Raw genomic sequence first — 14,745 nt, forward strand, 5'->3', positions numbered from 1 at the left:
CATATACTGTGCGATGTACGTGTGAAGGTCATTATGTGACCTCATATACTGTGCGATGTAAGTGTGAAGGTCGTTATGTGACTTCATATACTGTGCGATGTATGTGTGAAGGTCGTTATGTGACTTCATATACTGTGCGATGTACGTGTGAAGGTCGTTATGTGACCTCATATACTGTGCGATGTACGTGTGAAGGTCGTTATGTGACTTCATATACTGTGCGATGTACGTGTGAAGGTCGTTATGTGACTTCATATACTGTGCGATGTACGTGTGAAGGTCGTTATGTGACCTCATATACTGTGCGATGTACGTGTGAAGGTCGTTATGTGACTTCATATACTGTGCGATGTACGTGTGAAGGTCGTTATGTGACCTCATATACTGTGCGATGTACGTGTGAAGGTCGTTATGTGACCTCATATACTGTGCGATGTACGTGTGAAGGTCGTTATGTGACCTCATATACTGTGCGATGTACGTGTGAAGGTCGTTATGTGACTTCATATACTGTGCGATGTACGTGTGAAGGTCGTTATGTGACTTCATATACTGTGCGATGTACGTGTGAAGGTCGTTATGTGACCTCATATACTGTGTGATGTACGTGTGAAGGTCGTTATTTGACCTCATATACTGTGCGATGTACGTGTGAAGGTCGTTATGTGACCTCATATACTGTGCGATGTACGTGTGGAGGTCGTTATGTGGCCCAATATACTGTGAGATGTACAGTACATAATGCAGAGTACTTTTAACCCCTATGTTGCCCTATTGAGGTATTGCAAACGCACAATCACAATGGAAGTGCAATGATTCCAGTCGGATCAGAGTACCAGAAAGAAAAAACTTAGAACAGAGCTCTAAACTAGGAATAACCAGTGAAGAGTGATATACATGTAGCCATGTGTAAAATTGGTGTTTCGTCACGAAATCCAAGATGGCCGGCGTCACATGATATTTCAGCCAGAGTGTGGAATTGGTTCCCAAAATCTGATTGGCTGAAATACCATGTGACGCCGGCTTCGTGACGTCATCTTAAAGGCAAATGAAGCACAGCCATTCTGATTGGCTGGCATCATTCCCTTTAAGTGACGTCATGTCAAAAAAAAAAATTAAAGTCGGAACATGGTTTGAACAGCCAATCAGGTGGCTGTTAACCATTTTGAGGCTAAATGTGACGTGACAAGCCATATTTAAGGCCGTGACGCCTCATTTGAGCCCAAGAAGCCGACGAGACAGCATCGGCTGGGATTTAACATGGGTTTTTTGGATTGACAGATGAAGAAAGAAGATAAAGAAGAACAAGAAATGGTGACAGATGAAGATAGAAGAAGGTGATTAAAGAAAGAAAAAAGAAGATTGGGGTACCTGAGCCGGATCTTCATGGCGTTTGGCATCGGATGCTGTTGGAGGCCTTCAAGGTACGTGAGCTTCCTGTTACCCCGGGAGTCGGAGGGCCACCGCTTCTAATGGTAAGTAATATATTCAATGTTTGTAAATGTCTCTTTTTACAGGTTTGTTCATTGGATGCGATTGTTGATTTTTTGGGGGAGGCACATTGACTGATAATATATTAATCTGTACCACTTTAGGGTACAGATAAATACATTATTATGACAATATTTGGGGGGCATTTCTGGCTTGGTATTGCTGTTGGTTTTTTTAATGTCAGTTTCTTATGTGGATGTAATTGTTTGTATTTTTCCTGCTTAATGTAATAAAATGTTTGCGATTGGTGTTTGTTTGTAGTTAATGTTGTATTATGTTGGCTAATGCATTTTATGGTTCTTTCAGAGATTGTTTGAATGTATTTATTTGTCTTTTAATGTTACATTCATTAATGTTGTTGTAATTAATTGGTTTGATTGGTTAGTGTTACTATTCATTTTGAGTTGGTTTAGGAATTAATTGGTTTCATTGGTTAATGGTTTAATTAAATAATTGTTGATGTTGTTACTGCTTGTATTGATTGGATTAGCTGTCTGCTGTTTTTATTGACTTTATTTAGGTATGCTAATGCAGTGTTTAATAATGGGCAAATAACTATTATCCATATCTGGATAATAGTTATTTTGAACATTATTGTACTGTATGTGTTAGGGCGGTGTATTTAGTTAGAAATATTGTTTAGTATTTTTGTTGGCACAACATTGGTACCGCAGGCCCGCGGTTACCCCGGGACTCCCACGGGGACCCTGGGATGGCCGCGGGGTCAGCCGGGGACACCCGCCGGCCTGTTGTATTGGTTTTGCGCCTGCAAAAAGGTAAACAAATAATTTTTTCTAAGTCCAGCTTTTTTTATCACCTGCCTTTAGCTGGTGAGCTTTATTCAGCGCAACTTTCACGTACGATCAGTTTGCGTGCTTAGTGAATCCCGCAGAAGGGCAGGATTCAGCGCAAACAGCTGATCGTACGATCAAAGTTGGACTTAGAAAAAAATTCAAGGAAAAGCCCCGTTTTAGAGCGCAAAGTGCCTGTTTGCGCGGCTTAGTGCATAGCGCTCGGCGGAACTTCACGTTCTAAAAGCACTTTGCGCTCTTAAAAGGACTTATCACTGCTTAGTGCATAGCCCCCTGTGGCTGATACTGTACACCTCATACACCGACCCTGGCCCCCTGCAGACGCACTTACCAGAATGCCCTCCTACTGTATCTGTACATTCTTCCTATTTACCACTTGTCTTCTGTACCCACCTTCTCTCATTCTCTCTCTCCCCTCTCTCTAGCTCTGTCATCCTCTCCCCTTCTCTCTGTCATTCTCTCTCCCCATCTCTCCCTGTCAGTCTCCCCTTCTCTCTCCCTTCCTCTCCCTCTCATTCTCTCTGTCCCCCTGACACACACAAACACACACAGGACAGCCAAGCACAAACACACAGTGACACACACACACACACACACAGCTCTGTACACATGAAGAAGAGACCTGTGAGGTTTGGAAAGCTCAGTACACATGAAGAAGAGATCTATGAGGTTTAGAAAGCTCTGTACATGTGAAGAAGAGACCTGTGAGGTTCGGAAAGCTCTGTACACGTGAAGCGACCTGTGAGGACTGAAAAGCTCTGTACACGTGAAGAAGAGACTTGTGAGGTTAGGAAATCTCTGTACATCTGAAGAAGAGACCTGTGAGGTTTAGAAAGCTCTGTACACGTGAAGAAGAGACCTGTGAGGTTTAGAAAGCTCTGTACACATGAAGAGACCTGTGAGGTTTAGAAAGCTCTGTACACATGATGAAGAAACATGTGAGGTTTAGAAAGCTCTGTACACATGAAGAAGAGACCTGTGAGGCTTAGGCCGCTCTTAGGCCTCGGCCATGTTTACTGCTTGCTGGCGGAAGCGTGCTGACGCGCGCTCCCGCTCAGCACTGAGCCCCTACAGCCGCAATTAGAGCGGCTTTAGTAGGGGCTCACCTGCGCTTCCGCGCGCTTGCGGAAGCGCAGGTCTTAGGGGAATTTTAAATTCCCCCGCTTGCCGGCGCGACAGGCCGGTCACATGAGTGGTTCGCTCAATGAGGGCGAACCAGCTCCGTGACATCACTGGCCCGCCCCCGGCCAGTGACGCGCCCGCCCCCGGCCCGCCCGCTGACGGCGAGTGCGGTAAGCAACCGCAAGGCCAGGGAAAGCACCCGCTTTCCCTGAGCCTCAGCACACCTCAGCGAGCAAGCAGGGAGCATGGACTCAGCCTTACTGTATAGTGCACACGACGGCGACAAAGCGACGTCGCTGTCGCGGAAACTGGAAGCCGGCAAAGTTTGATTTTTCAAGGGCTGTCACGTCATTTGACGGCCCTTGAACAAATCAAATTGCCGGAATCCCGCGACACATAACTTTCGCCGGTGGTGACGGCGACGGGGGACGTCACCGGCACTATAGGCACGGCCTTAGAAAGCTCTCTATATGAGAATGTCATCTGCAGTCTTATGTTGAGTCCCCTAAAAGGTATCAAAAGCTAAAAAATCGACAGCAGTCACCAGAGCAAAGGGGTCAGGTGTCTCAGCAGGGCTGGGGCTCGCAAGCCATTTGTCCTGTGGTGGGAAGGGAGAGTGATTGAGGCCGGAAGACGAGGCTCAGGTAGACCTGGCAGTTATTGTGGTCAGCAGTGATATGCATAAGGCAGCCCTGGAGGTTATCAGTTCAAGCAACGTTTGGTACCCATTACCCAACAGCTCCCACACCTCCCACCTTTCCCCAGGCACCCTCCAGCCGACACTACCAGCCACTGACCTGCACAGAGCAGCTTCCTCTGCTATAACCACAGGCTGCCAGCTCCCCAGCGAGCCCTGCCAGCCCCCGGCTCTCGGGGGGGCCCTGGGTTGCATAAGCGCAGCATGAATGTAACAGTCACTGTGATGGAAGAATGTGTCCACGTATCCTGTGAGTGCCACCGTTACTAACTGAATACTGGTAACTAACCACGAACAGGCAGGGGCAGTGACCAGGGACCAAATCATAGTGGTCAGGGTTAACCCAGGGCTTCTCAACTCCATCCTCAAGACCCCCCCTCCCCCCTAACAGGTCAGGTTTTTAGGATAGCCCAGCTTCAGCAGTGGTGGTTTAATCAGTGGTTCAGTCGAAGACTGCACCAACTGTGCTGAGGCTGAGATATCCTTAAAACCTGACCTGTTGTGGGGTCTTGAGGACTGGAGTTGTGAACCCCGGGCCCTTTGCTGCTGCTGAGCAGTCTTCTCTGGCAACTAAAGTGTTAATAGCAGCTGATTGGAAAAATCACAGAAGTATAAAGTGTTTTTAAAAATGTCTTTTTTTTTCCATTATTTTTTTACATGGATTGTTTGCCTTATAACCAAATGCTTTGGAGAATTTTTACGATCCATAATCTCCTCATAATTTTACCTGCAGGTGCAAAAGTTTACAGACTTTTTTATTTTGCGATAAAGGGGAGGGAACATAATGAATAATTAAATTAAATGAGAATTCATGCTTGCGCTGGGACCGCGCCGTCTGCTCATTTTCTATCCATGGGAAACCTCGGGCCAGGCGACGTCTTTGGCTTTATTTTATACTAGCTGAGAGACCCGGCGTTGCCCGGGATGTAAATGCGTAATAGGTAGTATTATTTATAAATGGTGGAACAATAGGTGACTATTTGTTGGAAAGGTTGGATAATAATGTTGAAAAGAAAGATGGAAGAAAATGCAATACGATGTTGTATAAAAATGGTTTATTGTAAACACACCACAGTACAATGTATATTTTGGTGACATAAGTGATGTAAAAATGTGAGGCGTGTGTCCTGCTAGGGTGTGAGCGTGTGTGAGGCGGCGGGTGGGTGTTCAGTACGGGTGGCGCGTGGGTAGTGAGTGCTGGCTGTGGGTCGGGGTCCTGCTAGGGTGTGAGGCGGCGGGTGTGTGGCGAGTGCGGGTGACAGCTGGTCAGTGATATTGTTGCGTAGGGGCAGGATGCGGCAGGTGTGTGTCGAGTGTGTGGGGTGGGTGAGAGGCGGCGGGTGTGTGTCGAGTGTGGCGGGTGTCTGTTGAGTGCGTGCGGCGGAAGTGTGGCGCAGGGGTGTGAGCGGTGGGTGGGTGAAAGGCAGAAGTGCGGGTGGGCGAAAGGCAGAGGCAGGAGGGCGGACGAAAGGCATTGAAGGAGGGGAGGTGAGGTCGGAGGGGTGGTGGGGGGTGGTGAAGGGGGGCGGAGGGGAGGTGAGGAGGATGGGTGGTGAGGGGGGGGGGGTGGTGGGGGATGGTGAGGGGAGGTGAAGGGGGGGACTGAGGGGAGGAGAAGGGGGGACTGAGGGGAGGTGAAGGGGGGACTGAGGGGAGGTGAAAGGGGGGCGGAGGGGAGGTGAAAGGGGGGCGGAGGGGAGGTGAAGGGGGGACGGAGGGGAGGTGAAGGGGGGGCGGAGGGGAGGTGAAGGGGGGGCGGAGGGGAGGTGAAGGGGGGGGCGGAGGGTGGGCGCGGAGGGGAGGTGAAGGGGGGGGGCGGAGGGGAGGTGAAGGGGGGGGCGGAGGGGGTAGGTGGGAAGGGTGGAGGTGGGGGGCTGGGGGGAGGACGGTGGTGAAGGGGGGGTGAGGGTAGATGAAGGGGGGGAGGTGGTGGGGAGGTGGGAAGGGGGGGGAGGTGGTGGGGAGGTGGGAAGGTGGGAGGTTGTAAGGGGGGAGTGAAGAGAAGGTGAATGGGGGTGAAGGTGGGGGTGGTGAAGGTAGGGGTGGAGGGGAGGTGAAGTGGGGGTGGAGGGGAGGTGAAGGTGAGGTGAAGGGGGGTGGAGGAGGGGAGGTGAAGGGGGGAGGGGAGGTGAAGGGGGGAGGGGAGGTGAAGGGGAGGGGAGGTGAAGGGAGGGCTGGAGGGGAGGTGAAGGGGGGGGTGGAGGGGAGGTGAAGGGGGGGGTGGAGGGGAGGTGAAGGGGAGGTGGAGGGGAGGTGAAGGGGGGGGGGTGGAGGGGAGGTGAAGGGGGGGGTGGGGGGTGGAGGGGAGGTGAAGGGGGGGGGGGGGGTGGAGGGGAGGTGAAGGGGGGGTGGAGGGGAGGTGAAGGGGGGGGTGGGGGTGGAGGGGAGGTGAAAGGGGGGGGTGGGGGGGAGGTGAAGGGGGGGGTGGAGGGGAGGTGAAGGGGGGGGTGGAGGGGAGGTGAAGGGGGGGGGGGTGGAGGGGAGGTGAAGGGGGGGAGGGGAGGTGAAGGGGGGGTGGAGGGAAGGTGAAAGGGGGGGGTGGAGGGGAGGTGAAGGGGGGGGTGGAGGGGAGGTGAAGGGGGGGGGGAGGTGAAGGGGGGGGTGGAGGGGAGGTGAAGGGGGGGGGTGGAGGGGGGGGGAGGGGAGGTGAAGGGGGGGGGTGGAGGGGAGGTGAAGGGGGGGGGTGGAGGGGAGGTGAAGGGGGGGGTGGAGGGGAGGTTAAGGGGGGGGGGGTGGAGGGGAGGTGAAGGGGGGGGTGAAGTGGAGGGGAGGTGAAGGGGGGTGGAGGGGGGGGGGGTGTGGAAGGGAGGGGAAGTGGAGTGAGGGGTGGGTGAGGGGAGGTGAAGGGCGCTCACTCACCCGTCCGGCCGTTCCCTCACCCGTCCGGCAGCTCCCACGTGGATCTGAGGCGGGAGGCAGCGTGTTGTGGCCGCTCCCCCGCTGTGTCCCTGGCGCGCGCTCCGCTCCCCCGCTGACTGTAGCGGCGCCGGGGGGGTGGAGGGGAAGTGAGTGAGGGAAGGTGAAGGGGGGTGAGGGGAGGTGAAGGCCGCTCACTCACCCGTCCGGCAGCTCCCTCACCCGTCCGGCAGCTCCCACGTGGAGGGGGGGGGGGTGAAAGCGCGGGAAACAGGGAGAGGCGGAGGAAGAGGCGGAGCCTCCGGGACCGGTGGGGAAGAGAGCGGGAGATGTGCTGCTAACACTGTGAGCCCCGTTAATGTATGTAACACCGTGTGTGTGTTTGGGGGGGGGGGGTTGTGTGTGTTTAGTGATGTGTGTGTGTGTGTGTGTGTGTGTGTGTGTATATAGTGATGTGTGTGTGTGTGTGTGTATAGTGATGTGTGTGTGTGTGTGTGTGTATAGTGATGTGTGTGTGTGTATAGTGATGTGTGTGTGTGTGTGTGTATAGTGATGTGTGTGTGTGTGTGTGTATAGTGATGTGTGTGTGTGTGTATAGTGGTGTGTGTGTGTGTACCCTTCACTCCGCCTCAGGCCAATGAGAGGTGTGCGGGGGCGGGCGGCCCAAGGGAGCAATCTCATTGGCCTGGCCCAAGGTCCAATGAGATTGCCGCTAGGGACACGGGGAGGGGCACAGGGAGACACATACAGACCCGGACACATAGAACACTTTCAGAAATATATAGTAGATTTAGTCGTTTTTGGTTTGGGACAAAGAGCCAGCTGTCTGTGAGTATGTGAGTGCTCTATATTCGGAATTATATCTCCCTTTCTACACACGCACACACACATATATAAATAACATATACACACACATATATAAATAACATATACACACACACATATACACATACATATATACACACACACACACACACACACACACACACACACACACACACACACACACACACACACACACACACACACACACACACACACACACACACACACACACACACACACACACACACATCTTCAGCCTGTGTCTCCCCACTGCTGGATGAAGTCTCCCCAATGATCTCCCAGTGGGTCTAACTGTGGTTACTGCCTCTCTTCTCCACGTCGCTATATCACTTTCCCTGATTTTATCCTCCCATAATACTTTTGGTCGTCGCTAACTGGGATCTTCGGAGCCCAATAGCGAGGCGGTAAGTTTTGTCTTAATGCTAAGACGAGCTGCAGTTACCTTTAATGGACGTTAGTACTAATGATATATAAAAGGTGGGGACCATCCCAATGCCTTTCCGCGGCCGTCCGTTAAAGTTACCGAGGGACTTAACCCTGCGTTAGGTTACAGTTATATCTGGCATTCGCTTCTTCCAGCGCCCAACATCGGCAGACATTTTTGGGGCCTTGTCCAGGGTTCTGAAGTGGGCCACTAAGGCTGCGCTTATACAGCCGGCGACGCGACCGATGACGTCACCCGTCGCCATTGCTATAGTTGTCTTTGAAGTTTTGGCGACGTCGTGGCGTCATAAAGGGGAGGGCAGAGGCACGGAGAAGCTCCTGATTGGCCACAAGAGGAGACCGTCGCCAAAAAAAATCAAATATCAGTGACTACCAGATTTCTGGTAGCGCTGTCGCTTTGTCGTCATCGCGTGCAGTATAAGCGCACACAATGGCGACAATGCATTTGTTTCTACACTATAAGCGCAGCCTTAGGCTTCCTATAATGCCTTAGCCATGCATGCCTTAGCAATATAGGCGGCCAAAGGGAATACTCTGGACTCGGCCAAAAATTGAGCCAAGACCTGTCTATTAACCCCTTGCAAGCCATAGTGGCATTATGCGTGGCTGCATGGTCACTAATGTAGCCATGGGGTTGATAGAAATACCTATTGTATGTCATAGTGGTACAACATAATAATATAACACATAATATGAATATTGGGGTTATTTGGTTCATGGTTGCTGTTTATGCCTACCGGGTGGGTACCGCTAAGGTAATGAATGGGGTTAACGCCTCCCACTACCCTCCTGGTAGGCCTAAACACCCCCCATGGGCAAATTACCACCCCCCACCCTCTCTACCCCCAACAACCCGGGTATTTAACCCCTTCATTACCTTGGCGGATACCCGCTACGGTAATGAAGCTGATGAAGCTGCCTGTAAATGTCTTTTTATTACATAGGATGGAAGCCGGGGGTCTCCGGAGCTGGTATTAATGCGGGTCACCTCCGGAGACTCCCGGCTTCAATCCGATGCAGTAAAAATATATCTTTTTCTAAGTCCTACCACAAATCCCATCCCGCCACCCCTGAGATGGCGAGATGAGAACCTGCGAGTTTATGCTAGCTGCAGCTGCGATGAGATTGTTGGAGCTACTAGAATAGGTCGATCCCACAAGAAATGCGAGTGTGAGCGGTTGTTGAGCTTCCGCTCGGTATGTGTCTGGGCCGGAGAGCCGACGCTCGGAGAGAAGCACTTCTCGTGCGAGTATAACGCGCTATCAAAGCTTTCTGAATGGCTACACATGCCGAATCGTTCGAGAAGTGCTCAAAATGCTCGATGAGTTAGGCCGCGCCTATAGTGACGGCGACGTGACGCCACCAGTCGCCGTAAGCGAAAGTTGTATTCCGCTTTGCGGTGGCGTCGCGGGCGACCAGGCTCCTGATTGGTTCAGGGGCTGTCACGTGAGGCGACAGCCCCTGAAAATAAAATAATTCCGACTACCAAAAATCACGTCGCCACGTCGCTTTGTCGCCGTCGCGCTTACTATAAGCACACGCGGCGGCAACAATGCATTTGTTTTCGGGCGACGTCGCATCGCCGGCACTATAAGCGCGGACTTAGTTATAGAAGCTACTTGTATAGACCTCTATAAGTGTGAAAGTGTATCCACACACAGCGCCCCGCCACCCACCCCCAACTTATTTCAGTCCCTAAAACATCCCACAGCGTGTAACACAGATATTCCCAGTGTTTGTGGGCGCGCACGGAGCAGTGTGTCCATCCCATGCAGAGACTTTCCCACGTACAGGCAGAGCCCGCCCGGCACATACCCGCGTAACGCTTTGTGCCAGGGAGGGTGGCTGGCTTTGTAGCCGCCATCATTTTATACTGCGCCTGTTTTATACGCGGGGAAACCTGCCTTTATAAATAAACCTTTTCGGGGGGTTGGACAAGGTGTCAGCTGTCAGCTGTCAGCAAGCCACAGAGTTACCCAGATAACTAAGAACTGATAGCACCTCTCGCACAAGCAGTGTAACGAACTGTCAGTCACTCTCCCCACTTCCTTTCCACACTCCCCCCCCCCGTGTATATTTATATTGTATTTCTCTCCTCTCCCTCCGGAGACGCAGCGCTCACCATCAGGCTATTATTAGAGGTTAATATACACAATAAATAATAATAATGCCAAGATAAGTGTCCGGTGGAAATGGAAACAACAGGAAGAAGAATCGCTATTCCACAGAGCTTACAATTTAACCGGTGTTTGGAAATATCTCACACGCATAATAGGCGCATCAGAGAAAGGTTGTCTCAGGCGTGCCGCACGATTATCCGCTTGCAGCTGCTTCCAGCGTAAGAAGATCATTAATCAGGTTTCTTGTAATTGAGACAGATTTTCAGCCCAGGGTCACAGGCGCAGAATCTGATACATCCAGTTATAGTATCTGTGTCATTTACCTGTCTCCTAATTACACCCCCAAATCCCAAGCTGCCAGGGGAGCAACGTAACGTCCTATATCGACGCTAAAAAGGTGCAGATTAATGCACAGCCGGGAGTATACACGGTGTTTGCTGTGAGTTTATACTGTCACTTATAACCTGTCACTCACTTTGTGCCAATTTCTATACCGGGGGAGGCCAACTCCAGTCCTCAAGGGCCTCCAACCGCTCGAGGTGTCAGGATATCCCTGCTTCAGCACAGGGGGCTCAATCAGTGGCTCAGTCTTCGACTGCACTGTGACGGTAGGGGTAAATATGTCTGCTGTTAATACAGCTCAAGCCTGCCATTACCCCTACCTGTCAATAATACAGTGTATTATGTTAGGTTATACTTATACATGTATGTATAACTGTACAGTATTGTAAACCTGGTTCCAGCACCTCAGGGACCAGGGGTTAATGTGGTTGCAGGCAAATGTTGCAAAACTGTCTGTGACTGTCTCCTGTAGCAGGTTGTATGTTGCTCTTTTTAATGTTGTGTTTCTATCCAATAATCAGGGGCCTGGGCACATACACAGCACCTGGCCCTGAGTGTTTCAAAGATGTGGGTTAAGGCAGGGGTGCCCAAACTTTTCCCTGTCTGCTCCCCTTGGCGCCTTGCCCCCCTCCCCCCTCCTGCTCGACCCCGGCGTTAAATGACACGCAGGGTCATGTGATGTCATTTACGCACCGCTTGGTTAAGGGTATAAAAAGGTTGGGAGGCAGATCCCTAGTCAGCTCAAGCTCCAGTTCTGGTGGTGATTTGATTTCCAGCTGCAGATAAAGAGCTCCAGTGCTGGTCTCAGGCCTGAGAACCAGTCCCTGTAGGCCAAGCATGTCAAACTCAAAGGCTAACACGGGCCAAATAAACAAGGTTTAAGTTTATGTGGGCCGCAAAAAAACAAAAACTTAAATTTTCATAGAAACGTAGGTTTATTTTGAAAAGTACAGTGTGTGTGTGTGTGTGTGTGTGTGTGTTGTCCTCACTAACCGAACCAAAAAAAAAAAGCCAGACGTGAATGACTTCTGAACCCATTAACCAGTGTCAGGATGCCCCCTCTTAACAATTTCCAAAGCAGCAATCCCGCCTGGGATCTTACCTGATCCGCAGTCCCTCAAGGTACTATACTGGAGGGGAGGTGTTCCCTACCTGTCTTCCGAGGTCTCCCGTGTGAACCTTGAGAGTCATATCTGGAAGAAAGCAGAATAGGTTATTTCGGTGTAGGTATAGTGCAGTTTAGATAAAACAGAGAGAGTGGGTGAGGGTGACACACAGAGAGAGGAGAGAGAGAGGGAGGGAGAGAGAGGGTGGGAGAGAGGAGAGGGGTGGAGAGAGAGAGAGAGGGTGGAGAGAGAGAGAGAGGGTGGAGAGAGAGAGAGAGAGGGGTGGAGAGAGAGAGAGGGTAGGAGAGAGAGCGAGAGAGAGAGAGAGAGAGAGGGTGGGAGGGAGAGAGAGAGAGGGGTGGGAGAGAGAGAGAGAGGGTGGGAGAGAGAGAGAGAGAGGGTGGGAGAGAGAGAGAGAGGGTGGGAGAGAGAGAGAGAGGGTGGGAGAGAGAGAGAGAGAGAGGGGGTGGGAGAGAGGGGGTGGGAGAGAGAGGGTGGGAGAGAGTGGAGAGAGAGGGTGGGGGAGAGAGGAGAGAGGGTGGGGGAGAGAGAGAGAGAGGGTGGGGGAGAAAGAGAGGGTGGGGGAGAGACAGAGAGGGTGGGGGAGAGAGAGAGGGTGGGGGAGAGAGAGAGAGGGTGGGGGAGAAAGAGAGGGTGGGTGGGAGAGAGAGGGTGGGGGAGAGACAGAGAGGGTGGGGGAGAGAGAGAGGGTGGGAAGAGAGAGAGAGGGTGGGGGAGAGAGAGAGAGAAGGTGGGAGAGAGAGTGGGGGAGAGAGAGAGAGAGAAAGGGGTGGGGAAGAGAGAGAGAGAGGGTGGGGGGGGAGAGAGAGAGGGTGTGGGGGGAGAGAGAGAGGGTGGGGGGGAGAGAGAGAGGGTGGGGGAGAGAGAGAGAGGGGGTGGGGGGAGAGAGAGAGGGGTGGGGGGGAGAGAGAGAGGGTGGGGGGAGAGAGAGGGTGGGGGGAGAGAGAGGGTGGGGGGGAGAGAGAGGGTGGGGAGAGAGAGAGAGGGTGTGGGGAGAGAGAGTGAGGGTGGAAGAGAGAGAGAGGGTGGGGGAGAGAGAGAGAGGGCGGGGAGAGAGGGTGGGGGAGAGAGAGAGAGGGTGGGGGGGAGAGAGAGAGGGTGGGGGGGAAGAGAGAGAGGGTGGGGGGAGAGAGAGAGGGGGGGGAGAGAGAGGAGGGTGGGGGGGAGAGAGAGAGGGTGGGGGGAGAGAGAGAGGGTGGGGGGGAGAGAGAGGGTGGGGGGGAGAAAGAGAGAGGGTGGGGGGGGGGGGGGGAGAGAGAGAGAGGGTGGGGGGGGAGAGAGAGAGGATGGGGGGGATAGAGAGAGGGTGGGTGGGAGGAGAGAGGGTGGGGGAGAGAGAGAGAGGGTGGGGGAGAGAGAGAGGGTGGGGGAGAGAGAGAGAGAGGGTGGGGGAGAGAGAGAGAGAGGGTGGGGAGAGAGAGTGGGGGAGAGAGAGAGAGGGTGGGGGAGAGAGAGAGAGAGGGTGGGGGGGAGAGAGAGAGAGGGTGGGGGGGAGAGAGAGAGAGGGTGGGGGGGAGAGAGAGAGAGGGTGGGGGGGAGAGAGAGAGGGTGGGGGGGAGAGAGAGAGGGTGGGGGGGAGAGAGAGAGGGTGGGGGGGAGAGAGAGGGTGGGGGGGGTGAGAGAGGGTGGGGGGGGGAGAGAGTGGGGGGGGGGAGAGGGTGGGGGAGAGTGAGAGAGAGGGTGGGGGAGAGAGAGAGTGGGGTGGGAGAGAGAGAGAGGGTGGGGGGAGAGAGAGAGGTGGGGGGGGAGAGAGGGTGGGGGGAGAGAGAGAGGGTGGGGGGGGGAGAGAGAGGGTGGGGGGGGGAGAGAGAGAGAGGGTGGGGGGGGAGAGAGAGAGGGTGGGGGGGAGAGAGAGAGTGGGGGGGGGGAGAGAGAGAGGGGGGGGGGGAGAGTGAGAGGGGTGGGGGGGAGAGAGAGGGTGGGGGGGGAGAGAGAGAGGGTGGGGGGGGGGGAGAGAGAGAGAGGGTGGGGGGAGAGAGAGAGGGTGGGGGGAGAGAGAGAGAGGGTGGGGTGAGGAGAGAGAGGGTGGGTGAGAGAGAGGGTGGGTGGGGGAGAGAGGGTGGGGGGAGAGAGAGAGAGGGTGGGGGGGAGAGAGAGAGAGGGTGGGTGGGGAGAGAGGGTGGGTGGAGGGGGGTGAGAGAGAGGGTGGGTGGGGGGGGTGGGTGAGAGAGAGGGTGGGGGGGAGAGAGAGGGGTGGGGGGGAGAGAGAGAGTGGGGGGGGTGAGAGAGAGGGTGGGTGGAGAGAGGGTGGGGGGGAGAGAGGGTGGGTGGGTGAGAGAGAGGGGGGTGGGGGTGAGGAGAGAGAGGGTGGGGGGGGGAGAGAGAGAGAGGGTGGGGGGGAGAGTGTGAGAGGGGGGGGGGAGTGTGAGAGAGGGTGGGGGGAGAGAGGGTGGGGGGGGTGAGTGGGGGGGGTGGGAGAGTGGGGTGGTGAGTGAGAGGGTGGGGGGTGAGAGAGAGGGTGGGTGGGAGAGAGAGGGTGGGTGGGAGAGAGAGAGAGTGTGGGGGGGGAGAGAGTGAGAGGGGGGGGGGGAGAGAGAGAGGGTGGGGGGTGGTGGAGAGAGAGAGGGTGGTGGGTGAGAGAGGGGTGGGGGGGAGAGAGAGGTGGGGTGGGGGGGGGGTGGAGAGAGAGAGATGTGGGGGGGGGAGGGAGAGAGTGAGAGAGGAGGATTGGGGGGGAGAGAGAGAGAGGGTGGGTGAGAGAGAGGGTGGGTGAGGAGAGAGGGTGGGTGGGAGAGAGGGTGGGTGGGAGAGAGAGAGAGGGTGGGGGGGGGAGAGAAAGAGAGGGTGGGGGGGGAGAGAGAGAGGATGGGGGGGAGAGAGAGAGAGGGGTGGGTGGGAGAGAGGGTGGGTGGAGAGAGGGTGGGTGGGAGAGAGGGTGGGTGGGAGAA

At 54.2% G+C, this 14,745-nt stretch overlaps 1 protein-coding gene across 2 annotated transcripts in view; it reads right to left on the bottom strand.

Moving 5' to 3' along the window:
- LOC142499126 (nuclear receptor ROR-gamma-like) overlaps positions 1 to 14,745 on the bottom strand; it is a 79,072-nt gene that overhangs the window by 38,634 nt on the left and 25,693 nt on the right. The window contains exon 1 of one of the 2 annotated variants that reach the window (XM_075608066.1): positions 1,372 to 1,539. The exons of the other annotated variant lie outside the window; for it this stretch is intronic. The gene's annotated coding sequence lies outside the window, so the exon portion shown is untranslated. Of the gene's footprint in view, positions 1 to 1,371; positions 1,540 to 14,745 lie in introns of those variants that run through there. 2 annotated transcript variants of the gene reach the window in all.

This window comes from Ascaphus truei, chromosome 7 (genome assembly GCF_040206685.1).
Source record: "Ascaphus truei isolate aAscTru1 chromosome 7, aAscTru1.hap1, whole genome shotgun sequence".
NCBI lineage: Eukaryota > Metazoa > Chordata > Amphibia > Anura > Ascaphidae > Ascaphus > Ascaphus truei.